Source organism: Hirundo rustica, chromosome 6 (genome assembly GCF_015227805.2).
Source record: "Hirundo rustica isolate bHirRus1 chromosome 6, bHirRus1.pri.v3, whole genome shotgun sequence".
In the NCBI taxonomy this organism is placed as follows: Eukaryota; Metazoa; Chordata; class Aves; order Passeriformes; family Hirundinidae; genus Hirundo; species Hirundo rustica.
Window position 1 is genome coordinate 52,218,071 of NC_053455.1, and position 22,893 is coordinate 52,240,963.

General features: G+C 38.3%; 1 long non-coding RNA gene across 1 annotated transcript in view; it reads right to left on the reverse strand.

The window, feature by feature from the left end:
- Positions 1–22,893, reverse strand: part of LOC120754649 (uncharacterized) — a 127,581-nt gene that overhangs the window by 63,382 nt on the left and 41,306 nt on the right. The window contains exon 2 of the long non-coding RNA XR_005701510.1: positions 8,794–8,862. This is a non-coding gene — a long non-coding RNA (uncharacterized LOC120754649). The remainder of the gene's footprint in view (positions 1–8,793; positions 8,863–22,893) is intronic.

A 22,893-nucleotide genomic window follows, 5' to 3' on the forward strand; every position in this document is an offset into this window, starting at 1 on the left:
AGTCACTGTTTAGCCATGGATGTACTGAAAATATCACAATGTTTTCTGATCAGAAGTAGGAACTGCAACAGCCAAGGATAGACTGGCTGTCAATATGAAATAATTGAATAGATCTTCCAAGGAATCCCTTTTGTTCATCTAATCCATTTTGTTTCAAGCTAATAAAAGGAGAGCCAGTATCAATATATCACATATAGTGATATCACACAGACTTCTCTCTGTCACTCCCAATGCCAAACGCACTGTCATCCCAGACCAGTGTCAAGGAGAGAGCTCTACCACAGCTAAACCTCAGTCCTGGTAATGCCAGCGTAAAGCAACCTAAATCCAGGTGCTGTGAGAGTGGGCTCTTAGTTTCTCTAGCAGCAGCATGGAGATACCTTCACCTTGCTCCCCACACAGACAGGGGACTGTGATTACTCTGCATATGATACATTCAACTGGGATTTTTTTGCCATGTCCTCTATATAAGGTTGCATTTTAGAGCTATCTTGAAAATTCCACTTTTGCAGAAACTATTATCTCTCCAGTGCCATTTCTCAGCACGCCCTAATATTCTGTGATCTATGGTACGGGTTCCACACTACCATAAGTTGTTTGATGTTGTTTTCTGAACATCAAAGAACGAGGAAACTTGGAGCTGTTGCCTCCATTCCCACAGCCATCACTGACATCATGGAAGTCACCACCCTCTTACCACAAACAAGCGGTCTGTGTGTAGAGCATTGTTAATGATGCCCTCAGCACAAGAGCAAACTCCATCTCTTGTACAGAACACAGCAAAGACCTCACAGAAAGCCACAGGCCTCTTGCATTTACAGAGAAGTGGGTTTTAAAGGAATTGCATTTATCTAACGTAGGGGATGCAGTACATGGGGTGAGGCTGGAATTCATGCATGGAGAGGACACTTGGAAACACCTCATTCAAGTACATTGAAAGGAAGGAGCAATAAGCAGAGTCACACACAGGCCTAGTCCACAGCACAATGAAATCAGCAAGCACTCAAAATTCATTGCACAGTCAAGACAACATCAGGGATGGTGGTCACTACCTCTTCTCAGGAATAAGCTGAGAGGATATCTGTCGCTAGAGGACACGAGAAGAAATTATACTCAAACAGTCAAGTTCAGGGCAAAAAGAAGGGAAGTTTATTTTCTTGACCTCGCTTATATAAATTCTGGACAATGACCAGGGATTGGAGAATAAGGTTGACTCCTCTCCACCCCACTGGTGACACTAGAAGTCCATCAATTGTCCCTCCTCAGAGAGGAATGTGAAAACAATCACTTTGTTTATGTTACAATCCATGAGAAGACTCCACTACAAAAATGCAAACAATCAGAAGGCTAAAAGAATATGGCAACAGGTATTTCCTTCCACCACAGTCAGTTGAAAGGTGAGCTTGACTCAGCATTAAGGATCAAATTTAGGTAGACTATTCCATCAGAAACCCAGATGGAATCTTTTGAGATTTTCATATGCACTAGCCCATGACAAGGCACTCAAGTCAGTTAGCCACAGCATCTGCAGCACATGTCAAAGGACAGAAATGCAAAATACATGGCCTCTCCTTTAAGGAGGTAACATGAGGGGAGTTCATGAAATATTTTGCTGAACATATTTCCAAATTTTAGTATTAGACTTGACTGTAATGCACAAAGATGTTTTCCTGCAATTATGTAGTGCTTCAATAATGCTGTAATATCTATGAAAGCCCTCACTGGAACTACTGGATAGTTCATTGAAACTATTGTTTCTTCAAAGCTAATGCAGCACAAACTTCCACTGATTAATTGCACAGATCAAGACTTTTGACTTTTAAGATCTTTCCCAAACACTGCCCTTCAGTGTCGCCATCAGTTCCACGAGACGTTATCAATTTGATTCCTGAAAGATGGTGAAGTTAAAAGCTTCTTTCATCAAGATCAGTTAAAATTAAGCCATGTGGTTCCCAAGCATTTTAAAAAAAAATTTAAAAAATATATTTCTCAATAGAGCTTGGTAATCTTTTCAAATACTAGAAGGTCACTTATGTTTTCAAGGCCGTTTAGCAAGGTCAGGTTGTAATGAGCTGCAACTACTTTATTTGTGATTTGTGGCTCTGAGGGATTAATTGTCCCCACTCTGTCTCATCCACAATCTAAGGCTGAATTGTCAAAATGATCCATGGCTTTCGTCCCCAGGCCCATGGTTTCATTATTAAGGTGCGTTCTAATCGATAGTAGCATTTTTAACATTTTGCCCCTTACGTTTTATCAATCCTTATTATCTAATGACCAATACTGAACTGGCACAAGGTTTTTCAGAAAAACACTGACAGATTACAACAGGCAGTCACATGCATTTGTAATTAGACTTCATTACCATTATAAGTGCTGAATGGCAGCAGAATAGAAAGACAGGAGGAATGCACCCAGTTGTTCATAGAGCTCATCCCATTTCTTAGAGCCCCTGCATGAGTCTGTCTTAATTTATTAATAAATAAAAAATAACCTCAACAACTAAGAACAAAAATTTGGGATCTTTTTCAGATTAATATGTTCAATTTATTTCAAACCACTGGCCTAAGTGGCATCAGAAGCTTGGAGAACTACCCAGACATCTAGTAAATTATGAAATTTTGTTTTGACAGACAAAATACCCACTGTAAAACAAAGCAAGTCTGCTACATTTCATTCTTATATTTGATTAGTTGAATTACTTTGATTCTTTGTCACAGTTTAATCTGTTCTCACACTGATGAAGCAAATAAGAATGTTAATTTTCTTCTCCTCTGCTGGAACTATGACAGTTAATACTTCAACTCCTTATCTAAAATCACAACTGGTTTAGAAAGAAAGCTGAGGGGAGAGATTCTCAGATGGTGTAAGTTGGCCTAGTTCCACTGAAGTCAATGGAAATACACTCATTTACGTGTGCTGAACATCTGGCCCAATAGTGATCATTAACAGAATATTGCCCAAGAGCAACATTTTCCAAGCTACAGAAAAGCTGAAATAGTCATTTTAAATTCCATAGCGTTCATTCTCCCTCCTTTTCTATGAGAGAGTCCTGGACTGTCTAATGAAATAGCATGCTCTGGCCTCCTGGCTTTCTTAATCAGGGAATGTGGCCTCCTTCCCAATCTGACCTTGTCAGAACAAGCTTCCATCTCTGGACAGAATGTAAAACTTCAGGCTACGCACAAACACATACAAGAGTTCCATTAGGAACAAAATGGGACACTTGGCATTTCACTGACAAGCACAGAACATGCTGTGATTTAGAACTTCAGCTAAATATGGTATCACTTAAGGAAAAAAAAATCAAAAATTAATTTTCTGAACAAAGTCTGAATGACATACTAGTTTGTCAGTTTTGAAAATATCAAATTATTGCTGACTTCAGTAAGCCTAGAATATTCTTTCTGAAGTCTTCAAATTTGGTAAATTTTGTGAGAGTCTGGTCTGTTTTCCTTCTGATCCTTATGCTTTATAATCCTTATGATAGTTTTGGAGCCTACAATTTTCTTTCTCAAAAGGACTTTTAGAACAGGCTGGAAAGAATAACTCCTAAGCTAACCGTCCACACACACTGAAGATAGACAAACAGCAATCATTACTCCTTGACTTCACAAACTAGAAATATTTTTAAATAGTTATGTCACCTAAGCAAGTTTTTCTACTTTGCAGGAAAGGCCATAGAGCCATTTCAGTGCTAAGATTATCTACACCCCACCAACCTCAGCTGCGTGCTAAGGTGCCAGGGCCACTCCAATGACACTGAAAGTTTTGCAACTTACACTGTGCTTATGGATGAGGGAATTGATCCTTCCTTATTACAAACAGCAAAGGTGGTCAAGAGCTCTACCCAGCACTAGATTATATTTGTCAGTTAGATAGCAGTTAGAGGTCATTAAATGTCTAAAACTTCTGTACTGAAAGGATTTACTGCTCTTCCCATCCAATACCTTGTTTCTGTTCTGTATTGACACTGTTCGCCCATTTCCATTTCTCTAATTATACACCAATTATATTCTACGTATTGAATCCTTTATTTAAGATTTGGCAATTTACAGCAATATTTTGCAGTCCCTGCAGCAGCAAACTTACACAGAAATTACACAATGACATTCAAGAAAACATGTTTCAATAAATTGACTTTGCATCCAAAACTTCTCCCATAAAATGAAAGACAAATCCAATGAGATGGGAAGAATGATATACAGAAAGTAAAACCAAGGTAAGTCATATTTCAAGTAAAACAAAATATGTTTGGTAAGTTTATAATACTAGAAGCCCTTCACACTGCATTCCCTTTATAAGACACACAAGGGACTGCTGTCCAGAAAACATCAATCCATTACAGCTGGCAATGCAAGTTTTGGAGACCACTTTGGTTTAAGACAACCAAGTGTACTGACAAAAATATCTGTTTTTCACAGAGGTTACTTGCGAAGCATGAAGCAAATTATGTATCTCAGTACCCATGCAGTAAGGTGATATTTATTAGTTATTATACATTCACCTCAGCCCCCCAGGTTTGGACCCACATGGATGTGTTAGACCTTGTATTTCCAAGACTTCCATGCTACTACCAAAGCAGGGCAAGTGAGAACAAGTATTTTCTCCTGTAGTAAAACACTTATGCAAATGTACTCCCAGAGAAAATGATGAGACTCAGAAAGAAGTCTACCATCATTTGAATACCGCCTTCACTAGAACAACGAACATAACCAGCTACACATCCCCTCATTTCACTTCTTGTCTTGTTTCGTCAAGAAAATTTCCTTTGTGCTCAACTCACTGCCTGTTACTCTTGACAGCATTTGAACTCAACAAGGAAAGAGTAATTAGCCCAGCAGCCACACCATATCCAATTTTTTCAGGGTAACCTTGTCAAGTCTGAGCATTCCATTTCTACACTCAGAATACTCTTACTTCTAAATAAGAAGGCATATCCTTTGCTGTAACTGATAGAGATAAATCCACGTGAGTAAGGAAAAAAATTATGGGAAAATTTTTTGGGGAAAAAAAGAATCACATCCAGTCACTGAAGCAACACAGAATTTTTTCCAATTCTTCTATCCTCAGAACATTGGGATAACACCCCAAAAATGTTGAACATTCTAGTAAATCCAACAGTGATGAGTATTTTCTCAAAATTATGAATATTCAAACTCCTGGTGGGTCCATAGCAAAGAAATACCTGCCTAATGATACAGATTTTTAATGGGCTAATCATGTCATCAGTCCTGTGAGGGCAAAAATTATCATGCCCTTACATTAACTGAGCTTCTAAAAGAGTTACTCAAACCATCCTTTCAACAACTTGAGAATTTCACTGGATGTCAGGCCCTGAAACACCTTTTAAACCCCATGCAAATAGTTATTATTTTCAAAGTATAGCAGCCCTGCAATTACTCTGAAATTTAACTCAGGAAGATATTCTGTAAAACTCAAAATATATACTATTTTCAGATCATGGCAGTCCCGGGAGAAGGCCATCAAGACTGTCACTGTGATGAAAATCACTGTAGCTAGGAGGCTCTACTATATGTTTCCATACAAATATTTTTCAATAGTAAGTTATACTCCAAGTGAACTGAGTCAAAATAGGTCTATAAAATTACTTTCCAGCCATCCCAGTATAGGAAAGACAATCCCTGATTTTTAGTGAAGGTAAAATTCTTTTCTCTACTTCTGAAAGAATTATCCCACTCCCTCAATTTCACTTGCATTCAAAGTAATGTTCCTATTTCAATAATTTTACTTGCCTCCAGATTGCAAATGGTAGCAACTACAGAAGTACAGGTGAATTTGCCCTTTCACAGCATTAGTGTACTCAATTCTACTCTGTTTTCTTCATCTTTCTGATGAAGGATTTCCCCCACTAATTGGGAAGGCCTTGCATGACAAGGAACAGATTTACTTCAGCTCGTGTGCCATGTGGTCAAAAGGTGCCTTATAACAGCAGTGTATTAAAGTCAAGCTTTTATCCATTCTCTTTTACACAGAAGAGAATGAATTCTATTCTATTTCTCTTTGTGGTTCTACTCATTTTCACTGAAGAAAGATTACAGGACTGAGGAAGAGTCTTCAAAGATTTTTGAATGGGTAACTGAAAAGGGCTAAATGAAAAGTAAATGTAGGTGAAGCAGCCCATAAGTTGTACTCACAAGGTTCATTAGCAACGTGCACACAACTGCCAGCACATGCTCAGAACTAACTCATTTCTGAGTTTTCTGAAGAGTAATAGGGGGTATTATACAACATGCTTGGCTAAATTTAAATTTATAAAGGTTCATTGATGTCTGTTTAGAGATCCTACCACTGTTAATGAAGGCAGTGCACAATTTCAGTTCAAAGTATGCAGCCTGTCTTCTGTGCACTTCCCTCTTGTTTTTCTGGTAAATTACAAGCGGCCAAACTCATACAGAGTATTTGACGTGGTAGATTATATTGGGAAATACTTAAATAAGAAAGGACTTCATTTGCAGATATATGAGCAAGAGAAGATGTAAGAAGTTTAAGCTTCCTTCTTCTATCTCAGATTTTTTTTAGACAGTTGGTGCATTCAAGATTTGGAACAATCTATGTCCTGTTTTTAGTATTTGTCAAGACATGAAAAAACCCCAATAAAAAACAAATAACAGCAGGTTACAAGTGTGTTGAACTACTGAGCCATTTTACCCCATCTATGACTGCCAGAAAATTCAGAACACTCTGTAACAGAAAACATCAGTTCAGGTATAAAGTCACTGAACCAGTATGACCTCAAGCACAAAGTTCTAATTATTATATGTTTGGTAGGTTCTCTGAACAACAGAAAATAAAAGTCATAAATACTACTGAGACTTTTTCCATCCTCCCACTTCTGGGGATTTCTGGAAGAAGCAAAAAAGCCCTTGTGCGCCTGTTATATTCAAACTGGTTTGTATTTACAGGAGTTCAGCATGAGAAGTATCTTGCAACCTAAAAGGCTGAACATATTCTATGGCAGTATAACTCAGTGCTCAGGACAATTCCCTTTTAAGCAACGGTCTTCTGAGCAATCTTGTTCTTCTAATTCGTAAACTCCTCAAACCCACTATTTTTCTCTAAATATTTTCATGATATTATATCCTTCCTATTTAACATTTCCTATTAACTCTGTAAATAGCAAATGTTGTATAAAACATCACTGCCATTCATTCCTGTATCCATCTCAATTTCTTTTTTATTTTTTAATTTTAAACAGGCAAGGATTTTGATTACAAATGTAGCTGGATCTTCAGTCTCACAGATATCTTTGAAAACCAGCATACCTTGCCATATCTTTAAAAAAATGTCTATCCAGTTCCTCTTTGCTTACTGGATTAACAGGTAGCCACTAGCTAGCTACACACTGCAACACTACAAGTGGAGAAGGCAAATGGGAAACAAATAATAGGCATTGAAAAAATCCCACAGCAACTTCTACCGCTCAAGAGAATAAAATATATCTTCATTTTTAGGATTCCACAGGGAGAAAAAAAAGGCCACAAACACAAAACCCAGAATTTCCATATTTTTTTACACAATTAAAATAAAACTACCTACTATCAATGAAACTAAGAAGTAAAAAAAAAAAAAAAAAAAAAAAAAAAAAAAAAAAAAAAAAAAAAAAAAAAAAAATCATCATTGGGTTAATTTGTCTTGAGGACCCCCAGAATTTCTTAGCCAGATCTTCTCAATTCCCTCCAGAAACAGCCCCACTGGAGCACCCCAGCAAGCTGTTATTCACCACTAGCACAGCTGGCAGAGCCTGTCCTCCTTACCACACAGTGAGATTCATCTAACCTAGCTTTAGACACTGAGAGGTTACACATTTTATTCTGAGTTTGTCACTGTAGGCTTTCCAACAGTCAACAGAGAGAAACAGGCAACTCCAGGGGGCAAATTGTCTGACCTGCCTATTTTAGGCTGAGATGAATCACTCTCTGAAGGTGCCCATTTTTGCTCAGTTGACTGTAAAGTCAAACTAGGGTGACTTTCCCCGCCTTTGATATCTATTATTTCTGATATCTTGGTGAAGACATCTGAATTTCACCCACCATTTTCAGAGCTCAAACCCAGTATGTCTGACAAATTAGCATTGTTATGTATCTGCTTCTTGAAATTAAAATTTTCACACCAAATTACTGGGTTGTATTTCAGTTGATTTTCACGATCCCATTCCTTATAGAAACAATGCCTTTGTTCTAATCCGTCATAATTTCAAGATGGTAAGTTCACACAATAAAAACAATTAAAAGGCAAAAAATGAGCTTGACTTTTTTGAAGTAGTAACTCCTGGGTTTTTATGTCCTACTCAGAGCTGACTTACACCAGATAGCTTTCTGAATCCATCAGTAAAGCACTTTCAGCCCAAATACTTTTGTTACTATAAACCAAAATCCAATAAGCATCTTTCACCAGTAACCACATTTTTCTGCTGAAGTTTGATAAGAAATTTCAGTTTTTAGTGTTAAGACTTCATAACAACAAATAAAGTACTGGAAAATATTGAAAGAGAGAGAAACTGCTCCATACATCTCCATTTCACAATGGAGTTCTTCCCATCTATGTATTTTTCCCATGGGATAAGGTGATACTACAAATTCAGGAAGGTCCTATCAATTATTTTTGAGCAGATGATCTATCAGAGCAATAATCACCATTAGCACTGTACTCACAGACATACTCCATACCTAAGGGCTAAATGAGCCCTCAGAGAAGGTCTAATCCATGACCCATCCGCATTTAACTTAGATGACAGTCCTGTATGTTTTTCCTTTAATGACAAATTCTTACCGTATGTCTTTTTCCACCAATGTGGTCTCCCACCTCATTCTCATCAGATCTGAAGGAGCAACATCGTTTCTGCAACACAAAAAACCAAAATTGTCCTATAAGTATTATATTACCACCTTGGTTTTGTACATTTTGGGTGTTTTTATTATTTAAAAAAAAAAAAAAAAAAAGAGAGAGAGAGAGAAAAAAAAGCTGTAGCTAATAAACTAATAAACTGTTGAAGTTATAATTAAAATTATACATGAGAAAAACAAAAGGGAAAGTTGAAATAGCCTTTTTGCTACTAATGAAAACTCCCTTACAATCTTGTTTATTCTTAATATATCACAACTATTATCGCTAAATAAAAGAAAATAGGTTTTGGCACACAACCAGCTAAAACCATCAAAAAATTAATCAGTTTCAATCCACTCTATCCAGTTATTTCAGTCTGCCTAACCCACAATATCGCTCTGCACTGTGTTGCTACAATGCAATCTATTTGCTCAAAAGTGTGCCTGCAGCAGTCACTCATGTTATTAGGGATCTGATTACAGATTTTCCCACAGCTTCCCTGTGGCAGATCCTCCTCTCCTGCTCATGCAAAGGCAGAATCCAGGCCCCAGCGTGCCCGGGCTGGGGATAGTGCTGGCTCCAGATGCCTAACTCACACAGGAATTGTCATCTACCAATTCCTACGCAGTTCCTGAATTTTAGCACCTTTTAAACACTATTGCTCTTAACTACCTGCAATCGGATGCTACACTCAGCAGTTCTTTTAGGGAAGTATTTTGCAATTTTTTTTTTATGATTCACAACAGTTCCACAAATAAATAAAGCATAGGTTTAGCTAAACCCTGTGCCAGATCTCAAAAGGGAACAGCAGAGCGTCTTTCTCAACAATGGATACACTGAATATGCTATAAACAGACCTAAAACATGTATCACTAAATTTATTTCCCATGTAAATGTTTTATTGAGCTGGCTGCAGTGTGGAATGACTGCCAGTAGGAGGCCAGTCAGAATAAAACTCTTCATTTACCTGGATAGAAAAACTCGATATATAGAGTTTAGTTGCTTGTAATTTAACAGGAAAACAAGAGGAAAGTGCATAGAAGGCAGCACTGTCCAGCACTGCTCCTCCCTGAGGGGCAGGCACAGCAACAATTGCCAAGGTGGTACCTGTACTAACTTTGAGCAAAAGGCTCTGGCCAGGCTCAAAACATATTAGGTGTAACATATTAGGTGTTGTATTGTCTGTTTTGTAGATCCTGTTGAAAAATAATCTGTGCTTTTTAAGAGACCTAGGGGCCATATTCAACATATGCAAAACTTTAGATGACCAAGCCTGAAAGGGCTCCTGATCACAGCTGAAGAAACCATGTGTAAAATCTTAAAGTGGGGTGACATCTCATAGCTCTTGGGAAGACACTTAAACACAAAGTTTGATTCCTCACTGTATCTTAAAGAGCTATCCTGATCTAGGGAGTCCAAATCTGAAAGAGACAAGAAGAATACAGCCGGAAGCTGACAGATTTTCCCAAGCAAGGGCCCTATGGACTATGTTTGCCAGGGGTCAACTCAAGCAGATAACAGCAAAAAGACTGGACCTGTAGGGTCCACAACAATCTGTGTAAGAAAGGAAGTGTATACTGATTAATATTATCTAATTAAATCACCAAACAAATGTATTTGGTTTGACTTATACACAGGAAAAAAAAAAAAAAAAAGAAGAACATTTCTAGAGGATGGTGACAAGGTACTAGAATTGCTTTTCAAATGAAGTAAATAGTAATAATTCTGCCATTATGCCAAGACCTTTCACTGCAGGACAAGTTTTTTATTACCAAGATACGCATTCCCTAGCAAACAGATTTATAGGGGATATGATGACACTAATCAGAAATCCTTTTGAGTGTCCACAGAGCACAACCTACAGACATTGAATGAGTTCATAAAATCAATCACTAGCCTTCAAAAATGTTTACCTACATGTTACCGGTTTTGTTAAAGTCAGTCAAATTTTAGGAGCAGGTACCTCGATTTTATTACTTCCCTTTAAGGCTCTTTGGTTTGGGTTATAGAGAGGAGAAAACAGGAGGCAGTATCTACCTAGGTATACATATCCTATAAATCACACCACTTGGAATGCTGTCTCTCATAATAAAAACAAATGCCATGATATAAAATTAATAGTGACTCAGAGAAAATACGTTTTCTGATAGGTGTTGGGAGGTACTGGCAAAAATGAGCCAATGGTCTCTGTTAAATTTTTAAAAGAAAGAGGTCAAAAGCAATTTGTCCCCTGTCCTCACCTTCTTTCCCAGTCTAAATTGCTTTCAAAGTTCACAATACCTCAACAAAAATAAAACTTGGCCCCACTGAGACCAATAACAATGTTTCCACTGAACTTGCTGGAGACAGAATTTCACTTTTGGATAGCAGAATATCATCTTAAATCATGGTTTGGTCTCCCTTGTTCAAGTCTGACATCAAGCACTTTTATAAAGTGATGACTGCAGGATTCCTGGAACCAACATGTTCCATGCTAAGACTTTCCTTTGCGTGTTCAGGAAAACAAGGTGTCTGATTTAGACAATTTATAATCTAAAACCAGGATCTGCAAAAATTTGTCAAACTGCCCTATTAGAGAAAAAGGCACCTCTCACAGGAGTAAATATTCCACTTGGTGGGTAGGAACTATTCCCAGATGAAGAAGAAAAGACAAGCTATATTGCTCTGCTGTCTGGAGTTCAAAGAAACCTTCCAATATAAAATATTTTTAATGTGTTTTGCTGAATAATTTTCAGCCCCGGAATGTTATTAAAGTAAGAATTTCACTTAATATGAATATATGCAAAATACAACATTTTTTCATGCAAAATATATTCACTTCTATTGCTTAGGAGAATGACAAGATATTATTCTGGACTATCAATTCTAGAATTCTGCTCCACAGAGAATATGAAACACTTAACAGCAGAGAAACAAACCTCCATACACTTCATACATCACCAGTGTTAATTATGCAGTATTGCAAAAAAATTTTAAAAAAAAAAACCAACTGTCCCTTAAGCTTTAAATTTGCTTTCTTAAGCATTAAGTATTTTGCCCAATTTTGTAGCGTGTGCAACTAGAAATAATTTTGCAATGTTTTCATGTATGTTCAATAAAAATGCAAATGTATAAATGCCTATCTCTGAACAATAACTCAGGTTGATGTTTACTAAATAATATTTCTAATAGATTGTAAAACAGGAAATATATGAAGCACATCCTTTTAAAAAAGATTCAAAAAATTATGTTCTGCAGCTTTGAAGGGAAGTAGATGAGAGACTGACAGTTTTTACTGTAGATATATCATTCTAACACCTAAGTAAAAGCTAGTTGAGATAGCTGCTTCCCTTGTTCTTAAAAAGCAAATCCAGCAACTTCAGGACCTGACCAAAGTGGCATCAGTGACCATGAGCAGATGAAAGAAAGCACCATAGCCTTTTACAAAGATCTGCTGTTAACCAGCTTCAATGACTTTCCAGGCAGCCTACCTGTTTTGTTTGCAGCTTTAATACACTGGTGGCTACTTATGCAAAAAAGGCAAAAACTAATTAAATTTGTTTATGTATGTTATCGTGTGGAGCACTCATTTCCAGACATCAAGCTATGAATCATTAAATAACCGCTAAATTGGTCTCCTGGGATAGATCATGCCTCAGAGTTGGGCAGGCCCCCATCCCACCAAAGCCAGGTGTGCTCTGCAGTGAGCAGGCATTAAAACTGCTTTAAAGGCCATGATTTGGGTACGCAGCCAGGTCTCACACTGTGAGGTGAGTGGTAGGAAATCATGAAAACAGTGACAGCCCTCCTGTCAGAGTTACTCCTCTGTTTGATTAATGAGGGCATTTGAAAGACAATTAGCCAGAGCAGGTTTGGCTGCAGCTAGCTTATCAATCAGGCACTCTCTATTAAAAGCACTACTGCCTTCTTTGTTTTTCGTTGCAGGAGAATTGTATCAATGATACACCACAAACAACAGATCTTCACATGTTATATTAAAAAAAGAGCAGAATGTAGTGAACCACAACTGAAATAGTAAAAACAATGCTTTGCAAGCCACAAGCCACTGGTTGCTGGGAAATCATCACTGCAACTTCCACATGGCTGGATTTTTTGTTTGCTCATGGTGAATTCAAGGCAGCACAAAAATATCTAGCTTCACAAGGTTTAAGCTAAGTTTTCAACAACAGCAAAAATGAAACCTGACTACATATGGTCCTATATGTAACAAAAAAGAATAATCCTTATTGGAAAACCTACTGTGAACCTACTCTCTGAGCTTCGACACGTTTCAACTAAGAACTGTTTCAATTTTTCAATAAAAGAATTTGTTGTAATAATTCATCAGCTTGATCTATCCATTAGTAATGCAACCTCTTTGCTTTCCAACTACCAACACAAGTAGAATTTAATACTGTACTTTTCTTAGGCAGCTGCTTACCCAGGAACATGTTTCATTCTTTGGCTTAACTGAGAGCTTTGCTTCAAGTGGGGTAGTCCTTGAATTCATGTAAGCAATCAAAAATATACAACGGACAATTTAAACCATTTCAGAACTTTTCCTGAAGATTTGCATTACCATCAGAACAGTTTTTATCAAACTAAGGAAATTATTATTTTTGCCTGTGAATGAGTAAAAACCAAATTACCGACTAATGTATTTATATTATTCTTGATCTGAATAAATCCAAGACTGAAATAGTAGGATTGAGACTGAAGTGCGATGCACCACTTTTCCTTTCAGTTTACAGTTAATTTTCCCTGGAACTAGCAGATCAGAGGCATTTTTAATGCGTGACTAGTGTAGTACTAGGTGGGTATATACACAGTGCAAGGAAGCTAATTTTTTTTAACCTTGCTAGAATCCATTACAGAAGTAATCTCACAAAATACTGCATTGTGTGTGTTTGAATAAGGGGATAATAAAGCAAGCAGCAAATTAACCTTTGATTAGATTAGTTAGAGTAACAAAGACAGGGGGAGATTCAGCATAGCTCAAAAAATCCTCTCTGAAGCTTCCCTCTGTTGGCAGAATGTGATAGTCCAGCATTCATGGACAGAGAACCATAATTGTTTTTAAAAATCTGGAAGAGTTCCCACTGAGAACACACAGCTTGCCACAGGGTTAATCTGCAAAATCACTTTTGTCAAAGTGTTCAGCCACCTCAGTAAGCCCCAACAGTGGCACCCACAAAGGGAGCACTGTTGTAAACTTGCCACTAGCAGTTTATACCCCCTGGCCCTGATCCAGGAGCCACTGCAGAAAGCCAAAGGCTCTTTCAATGGATTTTAAATTGGTCCCTGCACTCCTCTAAGTTACAAAGGTGGTAATGAAGTATTGGAAGACGTAATAGAAAAATAAAATAAAGAGGATCTAAGTAGGTGGTGGATAACCAGCAATTCCCCATATTCTTACTGAGAAACTGTGAACAGTTTCTCATTTTTCTGTGTCTGTAATTGTAAACAAAAAGGGGACAAAGCCCAAAGTGGTGTGGCATGGCTCCTGTCTATGGGCCAAATTCTTCCCAGCCCCACCATGGGAGCAGCCCTCATTCATCATGCTCATCAAACCTTGGCAAACACCTACCCCACACCTGGTCATCACCGAGAGCAGGGCCAGCCTAGGCAAAAACCATGCCATGGACGGGGGGCACAGAAGCCCCGTGGATGCACACAATTCCACGCCTGGGCTTCCTTAGTTTACCACGTGCAGGCATCACTGCTCTGTCTTACCTTAATGGATTCAGGGCATGCTAGTTGCCTCCTTGCAAGAGTGTAGTAAATGCTGTGATTGTGCTTCAGCAAGAAAGTGGGAGTGCTGGAGGAAGTGCTGGGTATAACCTGCCTGACCAGCTTGTGATCATTTCAGGGTAGGGGAGGTCAAATGGACAGAAATAGGTCCATTATTTTTCACGTGGATTAATACAGACTGCCAGCTTCTTCCAAATGATAAAAGGTTAAAAGGACCCTGGGCAAATGACAGAGACTTGGGGTCTTGTCATCACCTCTAGGAGAACAATTGTCTCTTCCCCCTCTTATTCCTCAGAGTCAGAAACCATCCAGACACTTTGCTTTCTCAGCAGTTTGAGGAAACAACGGCATGAACAAGAATAAATATCCTGCAACATATCCCAGGTATTTCAAATTTGAGGTTGATAGATGATTTAAAAAAATAAAAATAAAAAATATACATTTGGGCACGTCACAAAAATAGATTCTTCTGCTTTTCATTAGTGACCCACAGTCCAGCTGTTTGCTTAGCTGGAAAGAACAGCCAGAAATGCCTTTTGCAGAAACAAGCAGAAATATTTACTGAGATAATTGGCTCAACTGGTACATGAACATAGATGTGCTATCTAACTTTTATATGATGGCCATGGAGGAGTTTTGTAATCCCTGCTGCTCCAAAGGCTGGAACCTAAGGAGGACTTTGAAGGAAGCCTCAACACTTCCCATAGAAAAACACATCTTTCCCCTTATCTTCCAAAGGCACCAGATCACTTTCCAGAAACTACTGCAGACATTCTTTTTATCCTACAAGCCTCTACTTGTTTCCCCTTTGGGCTTTTTCTTCTGAAGCTCCTTTCAAAGCTTAAGGAGACTTAAGTTTCAAATCCAGAGATACTGAAGATTTTGGAGAAGAACATCATATTCTGAAGTGTGCTCCGCTGTCCAGGTCAAAGAACCCGAGCAATTGGAAGCAGCAAGGAAAATTAGCCCCTCCAAATATCCTGAACAAGATGCAAGTTCCACACGAATACAGAGGCATTTCCTGGGGATAAAAGTGAAGGCCTCTAGTAACCATGATTAAAGACATTTATTCTTTCACTGTCTATTTCCTTGAAACTATGGCTAAGGCCTAGTAGCTTAATTGACATTCACAAAGTCAATCCTGATTATAAGGTGCATAAAAATGACCTTGTATCCTTTTTCCTTGTGAAAAGTTGGAGAAATGCTATCTATCTGGGACAGATGGTTCTCACCTGGGCAAAAATGACAGAATATGCATCTTTGTTGACATTCCATTAACTACAATTTAGGAATTCTTCCTTAGCCTTATGCTTTTTTTAATGCAAGTAAAGTTTACCTTGTTAATTGGTTCACTAACTAACACATCATTGTTATTAAAAGGAGAAATGAAAACTTGCTGACCTAACATCCTCAGCTATGATTATTCTTGTCAATTATTTTATATTTGGAAAGGCAAACAAATGTTGTATATAAAAACTAAATACTGTATTTGGCATAACTTCAAATTAGCTGTCTCACCATGCTTAGAGCATGCAAATTAAATGTCCTCAATAAGCATTAATCATCGTAATAGGATAATTATTGTCAGTTAGCAATCGAATAACTGAGATACTACCCCTAGCAAAGAATTTGGAAAAAATGTTAGTAAGATTCTGGCTATCTAAAAGAAAAACATTAATATTTTTGTCAGTAAACAATTTTTAAGACAAACATATAGCTTATTTTGACCAGTTTGAGCAGTAAGTTATATTTAGTCCAAAAACACTTCTGTATGAAGATGTCTTTGTATCGATGTGTAATAGTTTTAATTCAATAACCGGGCAGAAACACCAATTAATGTAGTGGTTTCATGCTTGCTAAACTTTGGTTGCCAAATTTAGTGTAGTGGTCTTAGTGTTTATTCCCTTTTTTAGGGGGAGAAGATCAGGAGAAAGCAAAGCAGGTTTAAGCTTAAAAATAAACAAATAGTTTTATTAACACACATTAAAAGAATGGAAAAGTTGGGGAAAAAAACTAAAACAAAACAGAATGAAACTCCAAAACACTCTTCCCTCCCCCTACAAACTGTTAACTTTCCTACAAAACATAGACACAACCTGTGATTTTCAGTCAGTTTCACCATTTAAACATAATCCTTCATCACTCTGGGAGACGAGTCTCTCTAGAGTACCATGGAGACACTGCCACAAGACAAAAACAGTCTTGTGGTTCCCAAGGTCACAAATCTGCAAGCACCTGGAGTTTTTGCAGATTGCGCAGTTCCACCCATTTAGCAGCCTTTCCCCTGGCTACTTGTGGGCGTCTCAGTGTATCTGGGGTACTGTTTAAGCATGCTTCTTCTAGTATAAAACAAGGATTCTCTTCTTCTATCTCTAAAATTGTCCCTATCTGAAAAGAAATAGAGACCTCCCTTCATCCTAGGAGCCAAGGGCCTCAAATCACCTTCTCTTTAAAATCATCTTCGTCTCAAAGGCTGAGACCTCATTTTACTCCAGGAGTGAGGGCTTTGACATTCTCACTTAAATCTCAATCATATAAATCCCTAATTTTGATCACAACCATCATTTCCCCAAATAATATTAAAGAAGTTAAGAGAAACAGCCCATTTCTCCATAGTTTACCCCAGGGAAGTCAGGTTAAAAATGTCCACATCCTCAATCCCTTTTCTAATAATTTCATCAGTTCTTTCACTCTTGCTCCACTGACTTCATCTGGTGTCTTTTCTACGTCCACTCTGTCTCTTTCTTTTCTCTTTCAGGGAAGGGTTAGGCCTTGGAAGCTTCACGTTGCCAGGAAAAGGTTAAATCTGCCCAGGCCAGCAGTGGCCATGGGATTTCCTGCCCCAGGCAGCAATCTCTTCCCCTCAGACCATCCTTCCGGATTTCCTCACTCCACTCTTTTTCTTTCTCCATCTGGAAATCACCAGAGGAGGGGAGGGGAGGGGAGGCAGAGGGGAGCTCTGCCCACCCCTCGGTGACAGTCGGTGTGACCTCGGCCCAACCGGGCCCACGGCTGTTATCAGGGGCCCGGCAGAGATCCCTCCCTGCTCCGGGCAGGTTTCTGAAGTTGTTGATGTAAAGCTGCAACCTCTCCTCCCCCGCCGGGAGCCGATGGAGCCCGGCCAGGCCTCGTGCCAGATTCCTCCCCAAAGATGGGGGGTCGGGGGAAGCAGCAGGACCCAAATCTGTGCTGCCTGTTCAGCCGGCCAGGAGGAAAAGGGCTGATCTGCAAGAAGTCAGGGTTTATATGGGTGCTTCCCAGAGTCACATTTGACATTCTTAGTGGTCAAAACAGGTGCCGATATCCCAAACTAGCCTTCTGATAGGTCCCTGTCCTTTCCAAAACAATTCCAAGATCCTGACAGGGAAAAGCACTCCACATTCCTCCCCAACTGAAAACCAAACTCTGCCAACCCATGACACTATGTCATTTAAAATGACTTGCTGAATTTTAAAACCTTAATTTGTTAATAAACAGGTAATCTTTGTCTTCTCTGGCCACGGGCAGAACACTTGCATACAGCAAGGAATTTAAATGTTTTACACAGAACTGAACGTTTTAGAAGTGATAAAGAATACATGAGCGTAGAACTGCTACTTGAAGACAGTGTGTTACAGCCTTGGAGTACATATGTAATAAAGGAGTAATACATTCTTGAACGTAAATGGATATCCAGTGCTTAAATGGAACTGAAGCACTTCAACAAATACACAAATGCTAAAACATTAAAAATTAAGTCTTAAACATTTAAAAATAATTTTAAAACAAATTCACAGTCAGGTTTCAGTAAGCCTGGCTGATATTTCTGCACAGCATTTGTGAGGAAGACATTTTTCTGAGCAGATTCCTTTATATCCCCCTACACAAGGTGTTTGCCTCCTTTACTCCAAAGCTCTCCCCAAGGGGCTCACGGCTGCAATGTCCTCCCTCACACTGTTACTAATGTTCTCACCCTCAGGTTGCCTCCAGGACTGGGATGAGGCATTGGCCCTACTCTGCAGATGGGCACACCTTCAAATCACAAAATCAGAGCATGATTTCTATGATGTCCCAGAAGAAATGCATCTCAAGAGAAAGGATCACAACTTTCTCCTTCACCGCCATCACAGATGGTGCCCAAACTAGCTCCAAGTCTTACAGAAAAGCTGCATGGAACCAGTAACAGCTACAGGACACACAAGTCCTCCTTCAGTGCCTTGACCACAGACCATCTCAGGTGAAAAAGTTCTATACGTCAGGGCTTTTATCTGAGAAATTTCTTGTGTACCTGTTCTGCTTCATAACATTCTGCCCATAACGTTGAGCTAAAGAAGCATGAACAGCAGTGTCAAAGACAAGCTGCCTCCCCAGATAATACAAAGGGCCTGTAAGAGAACAGTTAGCAGACTATTGATTGGGAGTTACTCAGTTGTTGGAGGTAAAAATCACTTTCCATCCCACTACTGCCACATCCAGGAATCCCACTGGCCTTTCTAAGCACACTTCCTTAAGAGCTCCAGTTCATCACTCTTGCCACTGTGACCTCAAAATCTTTTAAGTCAGTGACTGTTTCACAGGATGCAGTTGTCATTTCTGCTGACACTTATCTCGTCTATACAGCCTTACACCTGAGTGTGTCAAAACACATTTTATTCTAAGAAGGTAGTCTATGTGACACAAAGTGATAAAAACCTGCGGATGCCCTCTCTTATAATTTTCCACTAATCCTAGTCCAAAAATATTCTTGGTGAAGTTGTTGTAGCTTGGTGTCCCATTAGTGAAGATGACACCAAACACTGTCAGAATCAGTCCCAGCATGATGCCATTGGAAACATCCCACAACCCACTCTTCAGTGAAGAGTAAGCACAGTTCACTGCAAACTCCTCTTTTGCATCTGCCAGTGAGGCCAGATTCTATTTGATTGTTAGATACTGCTGTGACAGTGCTACTGTTCCTCTTAATTCCAACATGGCATCAAGAGTTATTTGAAGCCTAAAAATCCTCTGTCTAGACAGTACATTCATTAGACTTATAACCACATGAGGAAACTGAAACTTTGTTTTACAAGGTGTTTTCATCATAAAACTATGTGACAGCCATGAACTACACTTCCATTCTGTAATTCTTTATTGAATTCATGACCAATATTTCTATTCATTTACCTGCAATCAATAGCAAGCTGACTAATTTGTACAAATCAAAACCATTCTCCTCACACTTCTGTGCACTAGCACAATTTTATGACAGGTTTTAAAATATGCAAAAAATCACCTTTTAATAAAAATAAAGAGGGTAACCAGAAATCATCTCAGCAAAGTCTTTTAGGACTCTTGCACTGAGGTCACCTAAGCCTGCTTGAACTAAACCCAAAATGTTTATTTTTTAAAGACTTTTTTCAGCTAAGCAACTGATGTATTTTAAAGTTGTTCATTGCACTTAGGCAGTATTTGGACACACCACCATGTTTCTGTCCAAGTGCAATTTAAGTGTTTATTTAATCATATCTGTGAGGTTTTTCTGCATTAAGAAGAATTTGGAAGCTTCCATCTAGTAAATGATCTATACAATTCTTTGGGTTTGTGAATATTTGGGGAGTATCTGTCAGCAGGAATCATCATTTCTTCTCTTTTGAATTTTTATAGTCCATTACTTCTAGTCTGAAAGAACTTTACAGAGATGTCAACTGATATGTGAGTGTGTAGAGAGCATAAAAGCCACTTATTACAAGTGTAGCTTCTATTTCTCTCTGACAGAGCACAGAACATTTGGGGTTTCAAGTCTCTGATACTCTTAAAATATCTCTCCATGTTCATTTCCATTTTTCTGTCTCATTTTTTCAATTTCCGTTGAACTTCAGTGCAGCTTCACTGTTCTCATCAAATTGAGATATTCTGACAAGGAACTCCAAGACACATCAATTAGGTCCCTTTTATGGCAAGGAAAAATTTCAGCTTGCAGCTCTGCTATGTCCCACCTGACCAGCACATACTTTGATGTCATGAGATGGGGGACATTTAGCCATGAGATTTGGGACATTTCTGAGACAACCCGTTTCTTTTGTAGCCTGGGTTACGTTCCCAGCTTCAGCCAGGGTGAGGTGTGAAGAGCAATGTTTGAAAATCAACTCCCATTGAACTGTGGCTGCTGAATTACCTAATTACTCTGACCGATAAGGCCAATAAGGTATTTTGCCATAAAAATTTAACTCTTTCTCGTCTTGCAACTTTTGCCACTAATAATAAGAGCTTGCCTAGTGCTAATGGACTAAAGGGGAAAGATTTGCAGCTGAAAAGAAGAAAATTTGTGTTTATGCAGAAAAGGAAATAAATTCACTCACCTGAGGTCTGTAAAGTGTAAACTTTTAGATGAGGATCCTATTTTTCTTGTTAATATAATCATATTCAAGTGTAAATTATTCTCTTTTGAACAATTTAATGTCAAAAGACATTTAAGGCAAACATAGCTGAGGGCTAACGTTTCTCTTTCATTCACATACACACACACAATTTTTGATAATAAAGTATTTTTAGCTCATTTTAGATCAAAAGCCAGTCATTGCTGAATGTGTGCACTAAGATACATATTGCAAAAGCCCTGTAGGAAATGAGCAGTTTTACAGTACTATTGCTGCCAAAATGAATGTGAAATTGAATGCAGTCTGAAGTTTCATAGACTTTCAGTAGTGAAAAGAAATAGGACCAAGATAATTGTGGAATATTTTTTCATATTTCCCAAAGAAGTTGTCCCTTTGTCCTGTGTAGCTCTGTGTACTCATAAAATCAACTTGAATGAGGAGAAAGCAATAGCTGAAAATACTAAGTGCTTCTACTTAAAGCCAGGGCTTTCCTATTGCAAATAAAATTGTGAACAACATCAGATAGATAACAAGAGTTAAAAGGATCCCAAATCCATGCTGCTCACACCGATCTGCATGATATTTATCATGCAGAGTAAAGTAAGCTCCAATTACCACACTCATCAAGCCATCTATTTTGATGATTTTTTTCCACCAACTATTCTAAAAAAATCCATTCTAAATGCACAGAACTAGTTTGTTAAGGGCCAAGACTTATTTTGCTGTTAAAACAGTTACAGCAAGGGCATAATCTTCTTGTTCCAGCAGAACTTTGCATCAGTAGAAGGAATTGTATGGTCAGAAAATTATGAAAAGCAGTACCAAAAAAGCATCAACAAAATAAGATCTACAGAATCATTTTCATCATCTTGAATACCAGAAATCTCAATAGTTGCTACTGCACTTGTTAAACTGGTTAACAAGAATCATGTAAGCCCTGACTGCGTTTCTGAAGTGCACAGAATTATAGGCAGTACTTAGAGTAGGACTGCAGCAACCAGCCCTTTAATAAGAACTTCCCTTTTTAAAAAAAAAACCCTCCACCATCTATTATGCAATGCACACCAGAAGAATTGCTACATACTTGGGCAGACAAAGTACTTTGATAAGATGGACATATCTACTGATCGACAATTTGTCGACTATTATATGTGTTCAAGTAGTAAAATAGACTCCAGCTGTACTTAGTACCTCCTGGGTGATATAAAATAGTAAGTATTCATTATGACCTTTAGTCAGTGGCTTAATGGTAATACTAATGGAACTGCAATAAAATTTAGCTGACGTACTGCTTAAGAATATTCTTAGGCTATTTTGTGGCATTAAGTTGGCATATGTAACTACATTTAAACTCTAGATTAAATAACAAATTTCCAATTATTAATAAATCTTACAGTTAAGGCACTTCTGGTAGGTTTTGATTTGACAAAAATACCGGTTCACAAAGAACATTTTCTAGCTAAATGCTAGCATTTAAATGCTAGCAAGCATTTGCAGAGATTGAAGCTTAAAATGAATATTACTGTTTCTGTAAATGGCAGCCCAGGAAAAAGCTTGATTTACAGTCACAATCTGATACCAACAAGAATGTGAACACACTAACCAACCATCCAAACAGAGGCAGGGTGGTCAGGCTGCCACGTTCACTCTTACCAGATAACCCTCCAGAAGGACCAAAAACTTTGTGTAACAAAGAGATTTCTGCTTCGCAATTGCCCACAGCAGAGATGAAATCCTGCAAAGACTTTACTACCCACAGACCTCACGGTCTTATCCTGATCCATTCATCTTTGCACTGAGATTCTACCAGATGACTGACTGAGGATCTTTTCAAAATGCCTCATTTATACTTCACAGACTGACAGAAAAACTCTCTTGAACTCTGCTAAAACTGCAAGAAAGTATTATAGACCTGGACTCCATCAGTTGCTAACTTTCCTTGCCAGTATGATCTTTAAAAATGTTGGAATTTTTCATTATT